The sequence below is a fragment of the Panicum virgatum genome, chromosome 5K (assembly GCF_016808335.1).
Source record: "Panicum virgatum strain AP13 chromosome 5K, P.virgatum_v5, whole genome shotgun sequence".
Classification (NCBI taxonomy): domain Eukaryota; kingdom Viridiplantae; phylum Streptophyta; class Magnoliopsida; order Poales; family Poaceae; genus Panicum; species Panicum virgatum.
The window spans coordinates 26299525-26311889 of NC_053140.1; the positions used below are offsets into that span (position 1 = coordinate 26299525).

The window sequence follows — 12365 nt, forward strand, 5'->3', positions numbered from 1 at the left end:
CCAGGGTGGGCCCCCTGGTGCCCCCCTTTGACCAGGTGATTGCTCAACGGTCATGAACTTTGAAAATATGGTGCACGGCCAAAAGTTTTGCTCGAAAAGATGTCCAAATTATTTTTTTCCAAAGGATTTTAAAACTCAAAAAATATTTTTGGTATTTTTGTGAAAAGGAAAAAGTGCTAGAAAAATTCCAGCATGCAGAAAACAATTTTGAAAAATATCAAACATGCTGTGGAGAAATCAAATGAGGTGCAAAGAAAATTTGAAAAGGCGGAAAAGCAAATATGAGATAAATACCAATTTACCTTTGGTAAGGACGCGTCGTTTATAGTCCGACATGCACGACCTTTCTCCACCGTACTTACCATTGGTCGGCTCGTCCTGGAGAACTGGACGAAGCCGAACTCTCGACCTTCCGCCACAACTTCTTTGCTTTCTTCTTTTTTTAGGTGTGGAGGGTCGGTGCTCTGGGGTTCTGGTGCACCCTAGAGTGCTTGCCCTTCACTATCTTGTTGAATAATGAAGCGCTGCTCTTCCCTTTTCTTAAACCTAAAAAACATGTCCTCCCGTCCGACGCGGAAACAGATTTCTCCCTTTCCGACATCGATTCTTGCCTTGGCGTACCTTAGGAAAGGTCGCCCAAGAACGAGGTCGACTCGAAGGTTGCCCTCCATATACATTATCTCAAAGTCGGCAAGGACGAAGGAGTCTCGTACTCGTACGAAAACGTGTTCGGCTATCCCTTTGGGATACCGAATGGTTGAATCTGCAAGCTGTATGAGCATAGTTGTTAGGGAAAGAGCAGGATATTCAAGCGCTTCGTATATTACCTTGGGCATTATGTTTACGCTTGCCCCCAGATCACAAAGGCATCGCTCGAAGTATTTGATGTAGATTGAGCAGCTGATCATGGGGACCCCTGGATCCTCTTGCACAGTTGCCACCATGCCATCCCAGATGTCGTTCCTTGGGGGAGTGTACCTGCCTGCATGGTTATTGTGTGGTGGCCTCCGGGACGAGTTATCCCATCAGGTAGACACCGTGCTGACATTTTCTATGGGAGTCTCGGGTTGCCTCAGGATCGTCCTGCTCTCAACAGCAGGTAAAGCGGCAGCAATTTGTGCAAGCTGGGTTTCGATCATTTTGTTGAAACTTAACTGGTTTTTAAGCGTAGAAGACAAAGTTTCAAGCTTTACTTTTAAACTTTCCATGGATTTGTCATTGGCCAAAAGCTTTTTATTTATATTTTTGTTAATTTTTACTTGGCCAAGAACAAGATCTCTTAAGGGAGGTTGGTTTGAATTGAAATTTGAATTGAAAGAAGGATTATAGTTGTTACCTCCCTGAAATGGTTGACGTGGCTGGTTCCACCCCTGGCCTCCTTGTTGTGGACGGAACCCATTGCTGTTGTTGTTGAGGTAAGCACAGTCTTCACGGGTTTTGGGGCAGTCGTTCCCTGTATGTCCATCATTACCATAGACTTCGCACGTGAAGTGCGATTCCATGGCACGAGCATAGTTTTCTTTATGCTTCTTGAATTCGGCCCTTTCGCCGAGATGCTTCAATAGGAGGTCCAGTTTTGTGGCAATCATATCCGTCTCCTTGACGGTATGCATGCCCTTCGTACGGGGTTGGAGTCTTTCATCGCTCCACCCCTGATTGGAGACCATCTTCTCGACCAATGCTTTGGATTTGGCAATGGTTAGGTCGAGGAAGGCTCCTCCAGCAGCGGCATCAATATTGGCTCTGGAAGTCGTTGTGAGCCCATTGTAGAAGCTTTGGAGGACGAGCCACTCATCCATGCCATGATGAGGACAGGCCAGGATGTATTCCTGTAGCCTCTCCCAAGGTTTTGGGATGGATTCCATCCCCGTCTGTTGGAAACTTGAAATTCTCCCACGCAGAGCATTTGTTTTGCCCAGCGGGAAGAATTTTGCGAGGAACGCCTTGGAGCATTTGGCCCAGGTGTCGATGTCTTTTTCCTTGTAAAACCACTATTTCACCTTCCCCAGCAGGGAGAAGGGAAACAGACGAAGCTTGATAACATCGGTGGCGACACCCCATATGACAACGGTGTTGCAGAGCTCCAGAAAATTCTGCAAATGTGCATTTGCATCCTCATTCGGCTTGCCACAGAATGGGCTAGCCTGCACCATGTTGATGAGGCTTGATTTCAGCTCGAAGTTCATGTCCCCGACGTTGATGTTGGGGCCAGTGGCCACAGTGTTGGTGGAGGGGACGGAGAACTCGCGGAGAGTATTTTCAGCCATAGCCTCAAGAACGAGTGGTGCTTCTTGAATGAGTTCCTGTGCCGGAAGGATAGCAAGAGGAGGAACGATGCGAGGTCGTGCCCTTCTCACGAGCCTCTCTGGATTGTCTATGTAGTTTTCCGGCAGGGAGAAACCAGTCATACACTACCCCTGTCTTCTTTCAAATCAAAAATAAAAGAAGACATAAAGTGACATTAGCCTGAAAGAGTAAAGTCCATATCCTGAGTGCAAAGCCTAAGTTAATATCAGCACAATATCTTTGTTTGCATACCGTCCTCGGCAACGGCGCTAGAAATACTTGTTGGCATTTCTTAAGTCGATACCAGGTTTGCGATGACCTTGGTAACAACCTCAGAATTGCCTGTTGGCGGTCCTTAGTGCAATCACTAGAAATGAGGGCGCCGAACCCATCCTAGCAACTGCACCCAAGGGGTGCCACTCTCATGGTATAATCAATATGATTATAGATGGATCCGCAAACGCACGGATATACCGTTGTAGCATTTCACCCGGAGAGTAAGGGTATCGTCATATATATATATATATATATCGACGACATGTTGAAGAAGACGTGTCCTTATCATAGGGGCAAGGTTAATCACACCCTCGAGGAATGTGACATGCTCCGCAAATACTTCAACCATCTCGGCCGCAAGGACGAGGCCAAGAAGAAGGACGAGGAGGACATGGGCGGCAATGGTTTACCCTTGGTGGAGAACGTGTTCTTCATCTTCGGCGGGCCAACAACGAACATGACCACTCGACAGCGCAAGCGAGAGCGTTGAGAGGTCTTCTCCGTCAGTAATGCTACGCCATCCTACCTCGACTGGTCAGAGGACACCATCTCGTTCAGCCGCGAGGACCATCCCGACTACATCCTGAATCTGGGTCAGTACCCGCTCGTCGTGGACCCAATCATCGGCAACACCCGGTTCTCCAAGGTGCTCATGGACGGGGGCAGCAGCCTCAACATCCTGTACGCGCACACCTTGGAGCTCATGGGGATCGTCTTGGACAGGCTACGCCCAAGCGTGTCGCCGTTTCACGGCATCGTGCCGAGAAAGCGAGTCCAACCCCTCGGACAGATCCACCTGCCCGTCTGCTTCGGCACGCCGGCTAACTTCTGCAAGGAGGTACTCACCTTCGAGGTAGTGGGGTTTTGTGGAGCATACCAAGCCATACTGGGGCGGCCATGTTACGCCAAGTTTATGGCAGTCCCCAACTACACCTACCTCAAGATGAAGATGTCCGGTCCGAAGGGCATCATCACCGTCGGCTCGTCGTTCGAGCATGCCTACAAGTGCGATGTTGAATGCGTTGAGCGCGCCGAGGCCCAAGCAGAGGACGAGGCCCTCGCAGACAGCTTGGCCAAGATGGCAAGCGAAGCCATGGACTCCTCGCACCGGCACATAGTGTTGGCGCTCCTTAAGCACCCATTTTATCCCTTGTTTATCCTTGATAATGGCATGAATTTAATATCAAAATCACTAACCGTCCTAACCCCGGCCTAATTATTGGTCATTTTCACATTTGCACATATATTTTGGAGGAACTTCGTTTTTGCAGGTTTTTGGCCTATTTTGGAGCATGAAATGATGAGGCCCGTGATCGAGCGCTAACACAGAGAAAGATGAAGGCCAAAGCCCAAAGGAAGGACCAAAGCCCATGTTGATTCGAAGCCCATTCATGCACATCCAGCCTCCAAGAGAGCCCAAAGGACCAAGCCCACGAAGAAGAGATCAAGATACTTCGGGATTAAGCAAAGCAAATGAAGATTTAACGAAGGATTCCCTATCCTATCATTTCCTTGAGGATATCTCCAAGACAACGACGTCCAAAGGGGTGCAATCATGAAGGACATAAACTCTAGAAAATGCGAGGAGTCTACACACGAAAGAGGAGACCGAGGCGGTCCCGAAAGAGGGTAGGCCGGCCGGCCTAGGCCCATGAGGCCAGCCGGCCTAGCCCGTTTCCGAGGCAGTTCAGCCTCCCCTTCGACCGGTGGCTTCCCTGGCTTATAAATAGCTCACACCTTATTCAACTCGGGGAATCAATCCACCCAGAACTCGACGAAAACCTAGGGCCAAGGCCGGAGGGAGATGACGGCCGCCGCAAGTCTTCAAGGGTACCTAGGAGATGGCTTAGGCCACCCCTAGCCGCCATGGCCTCCCTGCGAGGTTGTGCCATGGTGGAGTTCGGGAGTCACACCCAACATTCGTCGGGGTATGTACACACACAATGGTGATATCAATCTACTCTTTATTCTAGTTGTCTCGACTTTGGTCTACTTCAATGAATGCTTTCTTTCTCATATGTGATGCATCCATATGTTCATAGTAAGATTAGATCTATTCGTGGTGATTAGTCTATATCTTGTGGATACGTTGAGGTAGCGTGTTTTAGCTAGTTGGTTGATTACCCCGGTGTTGTGACAGCATGGCGGAGGGAAAAGCCCTAGCGACGACATGATGTGGAATAGGATCGATGGCGAGTATCATGGGAGTCGTGGCGCGGCCACCAAGAGGAGGAGCTTCGAGTAAGAGCACTTGGTGGGCATTTGGGGTAAAGCTTTGGGAAACCTTAGGCGTCAACACGCTCCTCGCACCGGCGACCTTGGGAAAGTAGGTCGCTTGCGAGCCGCGCTTTCTGAGAGATGATTTCGTGTACTTTTAGTTGAGATGCAATCTATGTTTTGATCACCTTTTTGACTAGAACTGTACCTAGAGACGATAGGCCCTAGCTCCTTGGTTGTGTTATCTCATCTACGGTTGTGGGTGTGATGAACACTTATGCTTCATTCATATCTATCAAGTGTTCAGTTTATATGCAATCTTCGCTTCATGTTTAGGATAGGTTCGATATATTAGATGGTAAACTCTAGTCAGTTCGCTTCCGATCCACGGATTGATAAACCTTGGGGGAGTACTCTAAGGGAAAAGCTACCACGATCCTTGCGCTTGCGGTACGTAAATTGGGGCTCTAAGGAGTGTCAACAAGCTTTCCTAGCGCCGTTGCCGGGGATCGGCAACTCGAACCCTAGGGAGATCTATCTATCTTTTTGGACTAACCCTAATTTCATTATTGCATATATCCTGTGTTTCTTGTTTGTGTCCATGAATGCAGGTAAAACCCTAGACACAAAGCGATTGAGAAGTTCTCAACGTCCGTACTTTGACAAGTTCAATCTCACTCAAGCAAGTTGATGGCTACGTGAAGACCCGCACTTTAGTGATAGGTGCTAACTTTTGTTAGTGGCCCAGCATCCGCTATCGAGCCCACACTCAAAACAAGTAAAGATGAAAAATGTATGTCACCGTGTCAATTTTGGCTAATGTCTCTTGGAGATTTCTTTGTCCAAGCCATAGGTGATGAAGTATGCCCAAAAAGAAAATTGTACGATCGGATCATCATCATCCCCAAAGTGCTGCTGTTGTGATGAGATTTTCGTCCATGATCAAAGAAGTACCATGAGAGAAAATTGTATATTGTAAAGCTCCATCAAGTCTTCTTTCCAACGCATCAAGAATCATGAATTTTGGAGATCGGTGTGAAGAGTTATGGTAAAATCTTACAACGCTGCGCGTTCTGAAATGTCTCGGGACAGAGCGCAGTGCCGGAGTAAAACGACCATAACTTCTTCATCCGGAGTCCGTTTGGGATCAATGACCACTCGTTGAAAAGGTAATTTCATAAGGCTTTCCATGGAGTAGAATTCTGGTACATGTTCTGTGCAGGATGATCAAGGAATTCAACGAAGAAGAGGAAGCAACAAACAATGGAGAAAGTGATGACGATGTCGCAAGATGTTTGGAGGACCTTGTGCACAAAAGTTGATGATTTGAAGTCGACCAATGCTGGAGGCAACAAGATTAGAGGAACCATGATGCCACCCATCTTCTCCATGGGATGCTCAAAAAGCTTCTAGTCGAGTACAATCAAAGAAAGAGACCACTCTGATCGTCGACACAAAGCACGAGAGCCTCCTTCGATCCTGTCATCTTAGGCAAAGCAAGAACCATGGAGACAGACCATTGGAGCCATGCTACTCTCTGGTTAATCAATGGTGATGACCTTGAAGCCAAGGATGCACAACAAGACGCTCCGAAGACCACAAGATCAAGATCATCGACATCTTCGGATCCATTCGTAAGAAGTCATTGTTATCATCAATATTCTGCTCGACCTCAGAAGAAAACTGCAGTATATTTTTGGATATTCAAAAGCCCCATGAAGTTCCGGTTCCAACGAATCAAGAATGAAGTCAATCGAAGTTTCCCACAAGAAGTTATGGCCAAAACATCGAAGGTCGTGCACTCTGAAATTTTCTGGACAGCACGCAGCGCTAAAGTAAAACGGTCATAACTCTCTCGTTTGGACTCCGTTTAAAGCGAATGACCACTTTTTGGAAAGGTAATTTCATAAAATTTTCAATAGACCTATATTTTGGTATATGTTCTGTTGAGTATATAGGAGAGATTCCATGAAGAAGAGGCAGGAGCAACGCGATGAGAACAAGATAGAGAAGATGACGATGACAACAATGAAGGGGAGCTTGGGCGATGCTTTCATCAAGCGTACATGATAAACTTCAGAGGCTTGGAGCAGAGGAAGAACCCCAATGACATTGGCAGATGAAGGCACAAGCGGTCGACCTTCGACAAACGAAGATGTTGCAAACAAACCACGACGGATTACAAGAGCGCAACAATCAACACATGAAGACGTGAGAAACAAACCACGACGGACCACGAAGAGTGCATCAAGATAACATCTCACACAAAGCACCACGAATCCAATGAGTATGAAAAAACTCCGAGGCTAAGGTATACATTGAATTCTCAAGCTTCTATTAGTTTTGTTGATAATCTTTAAAAATCTCATGCTCGAACCGATAGTCGGAATGAAAGTTTAAATTCTATGCCTTGTTCTTTTCATGATGATAGGCTAGAGTTTCTTGAGAATGTTGATTTCACGCTTAAAGAACCTCTTCCTAATAAAAAGCTCCGCGCTATGCAAGAAACACATGCTGCATTTAATTACACCATGCCTTGTTGATGAAATTTAATTGAGGATGTGATTATGTTGCATATGTTTACAAATAATTGCAAATCTCGATTTTGCTTTGCGCTTGGTCAAGCTCATGACCCTAAAAGAGCACATGTCGGGAGAAGCCCTGAATTTCACTAACCATGCAGGACATGAAACTCAAATGATGAGGAGGGAAACCGTACCCAAAATTTTGATCACCATCATCAACATCTTCAAGTTTCAAGAACGGACGTGGCTAAGCCTCATCAATTTTGTGCACAAGTCCAGAGATTTACAATGCAAGAAAGCTGAATATTCAGGATCTCCATCAAGTCCTCGGTTCAACGCATACATGATCGATACAATTGAAGACCCATGGGAGGAGTTATGTCTCAAACATCGGAGATGCACGTGCTGAAATCAGCATGGGGCAGATTGCAGTGACGGAAAAAAGGGGCATAACTCCCTCAATTGGAATGCGTTTTGGGCAAATGAAGACTTGTTGGAAAGAAGATTTTGTGCACCTTGCATTGGATCAATTGGTTGGTGCAACTCCCAATCTGGACAGAGAGGAAAATCTGTGAAAAGAAAGGTAGCGATGAAGGACAACAAAGAAGTAGGTGACGATGATGTGAGAGACGATTGGGCAAGTTTTCCATTAAGCGTGATTGATCATGTCCAACATGGGAAGTGGAATAAGAGCTACATGGAACACCTTCACCTCTTGCATGAAGGACCATGGCTTCGCATCAATTTGAAGGTAAGAAAGTCGAGCTCTATGACTTTAATGAAGCGCTTTGCGGGAGGCAACCCGATCTTTTTAATATGACCATCTACATTGCACTCTTTAATCGGAATATCAAGTAACATTGTACCATTGCTCTAACAAAAACCACAACTTCATGTTGTTCTTTCTAAATGTTATTGAGGGAGAACTTTGTTATTTGATCTTGTGAAACTTGTAGACCTTTTTGTGTGCCTATTAGTGTTTAGAGTCTTTTTCTTTGTGTCTTTTTAGAGAGATTTATGAAGTATTGCACCACCCTTTAATTCTAAACTTGTGGCTAGTTAACTTAGGCTAACTTTTTGTTTTGTTTTAGACCACCTCATCATGTCATATCATTTTGTTCACCCACCCCGTGTTGCATTGCATACCATGTTGTTCATCTCACCCTTGCATTTCATTGCATGTTGCATTTAAAAAAGAAAAAACTTTTTCTAAAAACATTGACTAGCCTCACTTTTGAGATCCTAAAACCCTTAGGAAAACCACTCATAGAGCAATCCTAAAACCATAGGTTACGTTTTTCATTCAAAAAAAAATCTAACTTTTGTTTCTCTCAATTTTTTTAAAAACCACCTTAGATAGAATTTCTATACCCAACACTCTCTCTTCAAAATTTTTGTTTTAAGACTAAAATATAGGAAACCCATAAACCTACTTCTAAAACCTTGTTAGCTCGGTTGCTTGGTCCTTTTCGATAAATAACCTTTTCATTAACAAAAGCCTCACTTCTTATGAAGTGCCGCGAAGGCTTTTTGTCACTCTTAGCAATTGTTTTTGAATAAGCTAGTTGCGGAACGACATCAAAAGGTCCTTTCAATCTAGCTAACACTTGTTTTTGCTAACTTTGCATTTGCACTTTGCATCCATTCCATTGTTCATGCCCTCATTTTGCTAGCTTGGTCTCAATCTTATTGATGTATGCTTTCCTATCCATGTAATGCTTATCATGATAGCATTTACCTTTTGCAATCTTGTGTAAACGTGGTGTTTAAACTTGTTTGCGGACCTCATCTTTAAGCTATTTTGACCAAGATAGCAATCCATTTTCCTCTCATTCGCATACACACACCTCCCACTTGCATTCACATACACCCATTAGGTTTAATTTTCACTAGACTAATTATGCCACAAGTTAAGTATCTTAGGGGATGTTTTTGGTTTGTTAGAGATTGTTTCTACTCCCAACTGTCACCTTGGGGGTAGATTGTTCACTTGAATTGTTTTGCAGGCATGACAAAGCGTTCCCATGAATTCGTGATCAAAGAAGAAATCAAATTCGTCAACAGCTCCAAAGTTCGAGAGCAAGCCCCGCTGTTTTCATCAAATTTTGCTCATGGATAGAGACGTATAAGGAAGAAAAAGTTGATATTCAGAAGCTCCATGAAATTCCCGTTCCAACGCATCTAAGATCAATGAATTTGAAGACCCGTACAAGGAGACATGGAAAGAACATTGGACGTTGCGCGTTCTGAAATTCGTCGGGACAGATTGCAGCACTGGGATGAAATGGACATAACTCTCTTGTTCGGAATCAATTTTGGGCGGATGAGGACTCGTTGGAAAGGAAAATTCATGCACTTCGCAATGGAACAATGTTTCAGTACATGTTCTGTTCTGGAAATTGAAAGAAAAAATTTGTGAAGATGAGGCAGCAATGGGACAACGAGGAATTGAAGGAGGCGACGACGATGTGAAGCATTGATTGGGACCATGACGTAGTATAAGAAGAAGTTGAAGAAAATTGAAGCAACAAAGGTGAAGACACATTGAAGATGATATTCATACACATGAGGGAAGGACTTCAAGAATTGCAAGATGGTCCATCTTCTCCTTCCACGCCTAGCATCATGCTAAGCATGGGTGAGGATTTCGTGGACAAAGAAGAAAGATCTCATGGAGTAAGATAATCACGGTTGCCACAAGATGCTCATGATTCTTCTTCCATGCTTAGCACAATGCTTAAGTATGGGGGCGGCCGCACTACACTTCATTACGAGCATCGAGAAGGACGGTAATTCTTCCTCAACTCTCTCTTTTTTCTAAATGCTTGTACATATATGCCTTCAACCATAGATGCAACATTTGTATATCTCTCCCTATAATAACATGGCTACTAGGAGTACAACCTAGATTTGTTTTTGTTTTCAATGAATGATAACCACCATCACCTTGAGCTCACCACGATGATATTCTTATATGCTCTTGCTTATGGAAAAGTGATGAAAGTTGTTGCTTTGTTTTACCTACGCTATGTTGTATATGACTTGACCATTTTCTCTCAATTAAATGGAATTAAAATGATTAAAATACCGGCTCTTTTATTTGTGGAGGTTAAATGACTAAATTTTAGACCCACATATTCTATGTTGCTCTTTGATTTAAGTCTACCGATGACCTTACACCTTGTGTTTTTTTACTTTGAAAACTTAATTCATATGCTATCTACATTTGTGAATCTCTTGCAAAGTTCTACCTACCAAAGCCTATACATACATATTCTTTCATGATGAAACCTTTAGATTGCAAACTTATATTTTGATGAGTCGGATTAAGATTGATTTCTTTGGTATGAGACTAAGAAGCTGGTCATTCCATTTTTTTGTGTAACCTTCTTTTTGCTAGCCTATTTATCCATGCATTGTGAGTTTCTACTTCGGGAATTTTGCAAACCTCGCTGAATATCCACCCTAAACCAAAAATATCTTTTTGTGATTACCTCCTTGACCACAACCCAATTTGAGTATGGATTACCATTTTGACGGAATCAAAAGAATCAAGGGCACCATATAAAGAAAAGTTTTGGGAGACAAGGCTCCCCGGAGATTCAAGAGGTTCTACGAAGAAGAAGGTGAATTTGAGATACTTACCCTAACTAGTTAGTTCTCCCACTATTCATACTCGAGGACGAGCATTCGTTCAAGCATGGGGGGATGGCTGGGTAAGTATTCTATGTTATAAAAAGTTCTAAGGAGCAAAACTTCTCTTCTGTTACATAAATCCGGGAAATAGAAACTAGAGCATAACTCTTCTGTTTCACCTGAGAGATTTTCAACTTCTCTTGTACTATCTGTAGGACGGGGTGTCACATCCCTACCCCCTTACAGAAACCGACGTCCTCGTCGGTGAATCTCTGGATACCACCTTCTCTTCGCGCTATCCTTCTTCTCGATGAGCAAGACAGGAGAAACCCAAGGCATGATAAGGTAGAGAGGATGGAGTGGACGGTTTTACCCCCAACGATCTAACTTGTTCTATTAATTAATTAACTTTAACTTTAAACTGATTTTCATTAAATAAATTTAACTACTAAACTATGCAATCAATCCAAAAATCCAAATCAAACATGTAGCATAATAACAAGCAGACAATTTCCACAACTTAGCCGAGTTTAACACACAACTCGACTAACACAACGCGTCGCAGATCGTGCTATCGTATTATTATAAAAGGGTCACCTATCTCATACTCATGGTGGTCAGATGACTGATTCAGGCCAAAATCTACGAAAACTATTCTTTAGAGAGAGAAATCAAGGCAAGACGGGTAAAAGTCATAGAATTCAAGGGGTATAATAGTAAAATAGTTTCAGCAGACAAGGATTGGAGAGGAGAAGACTTAAAACTCGACCAGTTCTATCTAGGCTTCGTCCTACAGTCGATACGGCTCTGATACCACTCTGTAACACCCGGTTTATAAAAGAACATAAACCGAGCAATCATATACGTGCCAGGATCAAGTCACACGTATATACAACAGAATGAACAGTATATCACAGCACATATCACGAATAAGATATAATAAAGCGAATACGAATGTTATTTATTACATTAATGACAAAAATGTCTGATACAGCGGAAGCGAAGTACAAAATACGATAAAGTCTCTCCGAAGCTGAAGCAGGGCGCCACAGGGACGTCGACTGGGAGACGAACGCCTAGAAGTCCTCGTAGTCCTGGTAGCGCTGGACGAACTCCCTCGTGTCGGCAGGAACTGAGCAGCAGTAGCGTAGCCAAGAGGAAAAAGTAGAGAAGACACAAGGGTGAGTACACAACTTGTACTCAACAAGTATAACACAAACTATGAGGCTCTAAGGTTGGCTGACTCAACTGCATTAGCTTTTAATCTTGGCAAAATTTTTATTAAAGCTATTTACTACAAGTTGATGAATTACCATTAACCCAGTTACATAGTAATTAATCAAATTAAACATGATACTACTGAGATCCAAACCAAAACCACCAAGGTAACCCCGAGAGGCACCCCCTCGTCGGAAGGAGCTAACC

At 43.8% G+C, this 12365-nt stretch overlaps 1 non-coding gene across 1 annotated transcript; it reads left to right on the plus strand.

The window, feature by feature from the left end:
- Positions 1 to 1797: 1797 nt before the first annotated feature.
- On the plus strand, positions 1798 to 1906 carry LOC120710949. The gene has a single exon (XR_005690116.1). It is a non-coding gene; the product is annotated as a small nucleolar RNA R71 (small nucleolar RNA).
- Positions 1907 to 12365: the final 10459 nt, after the last annotated feature.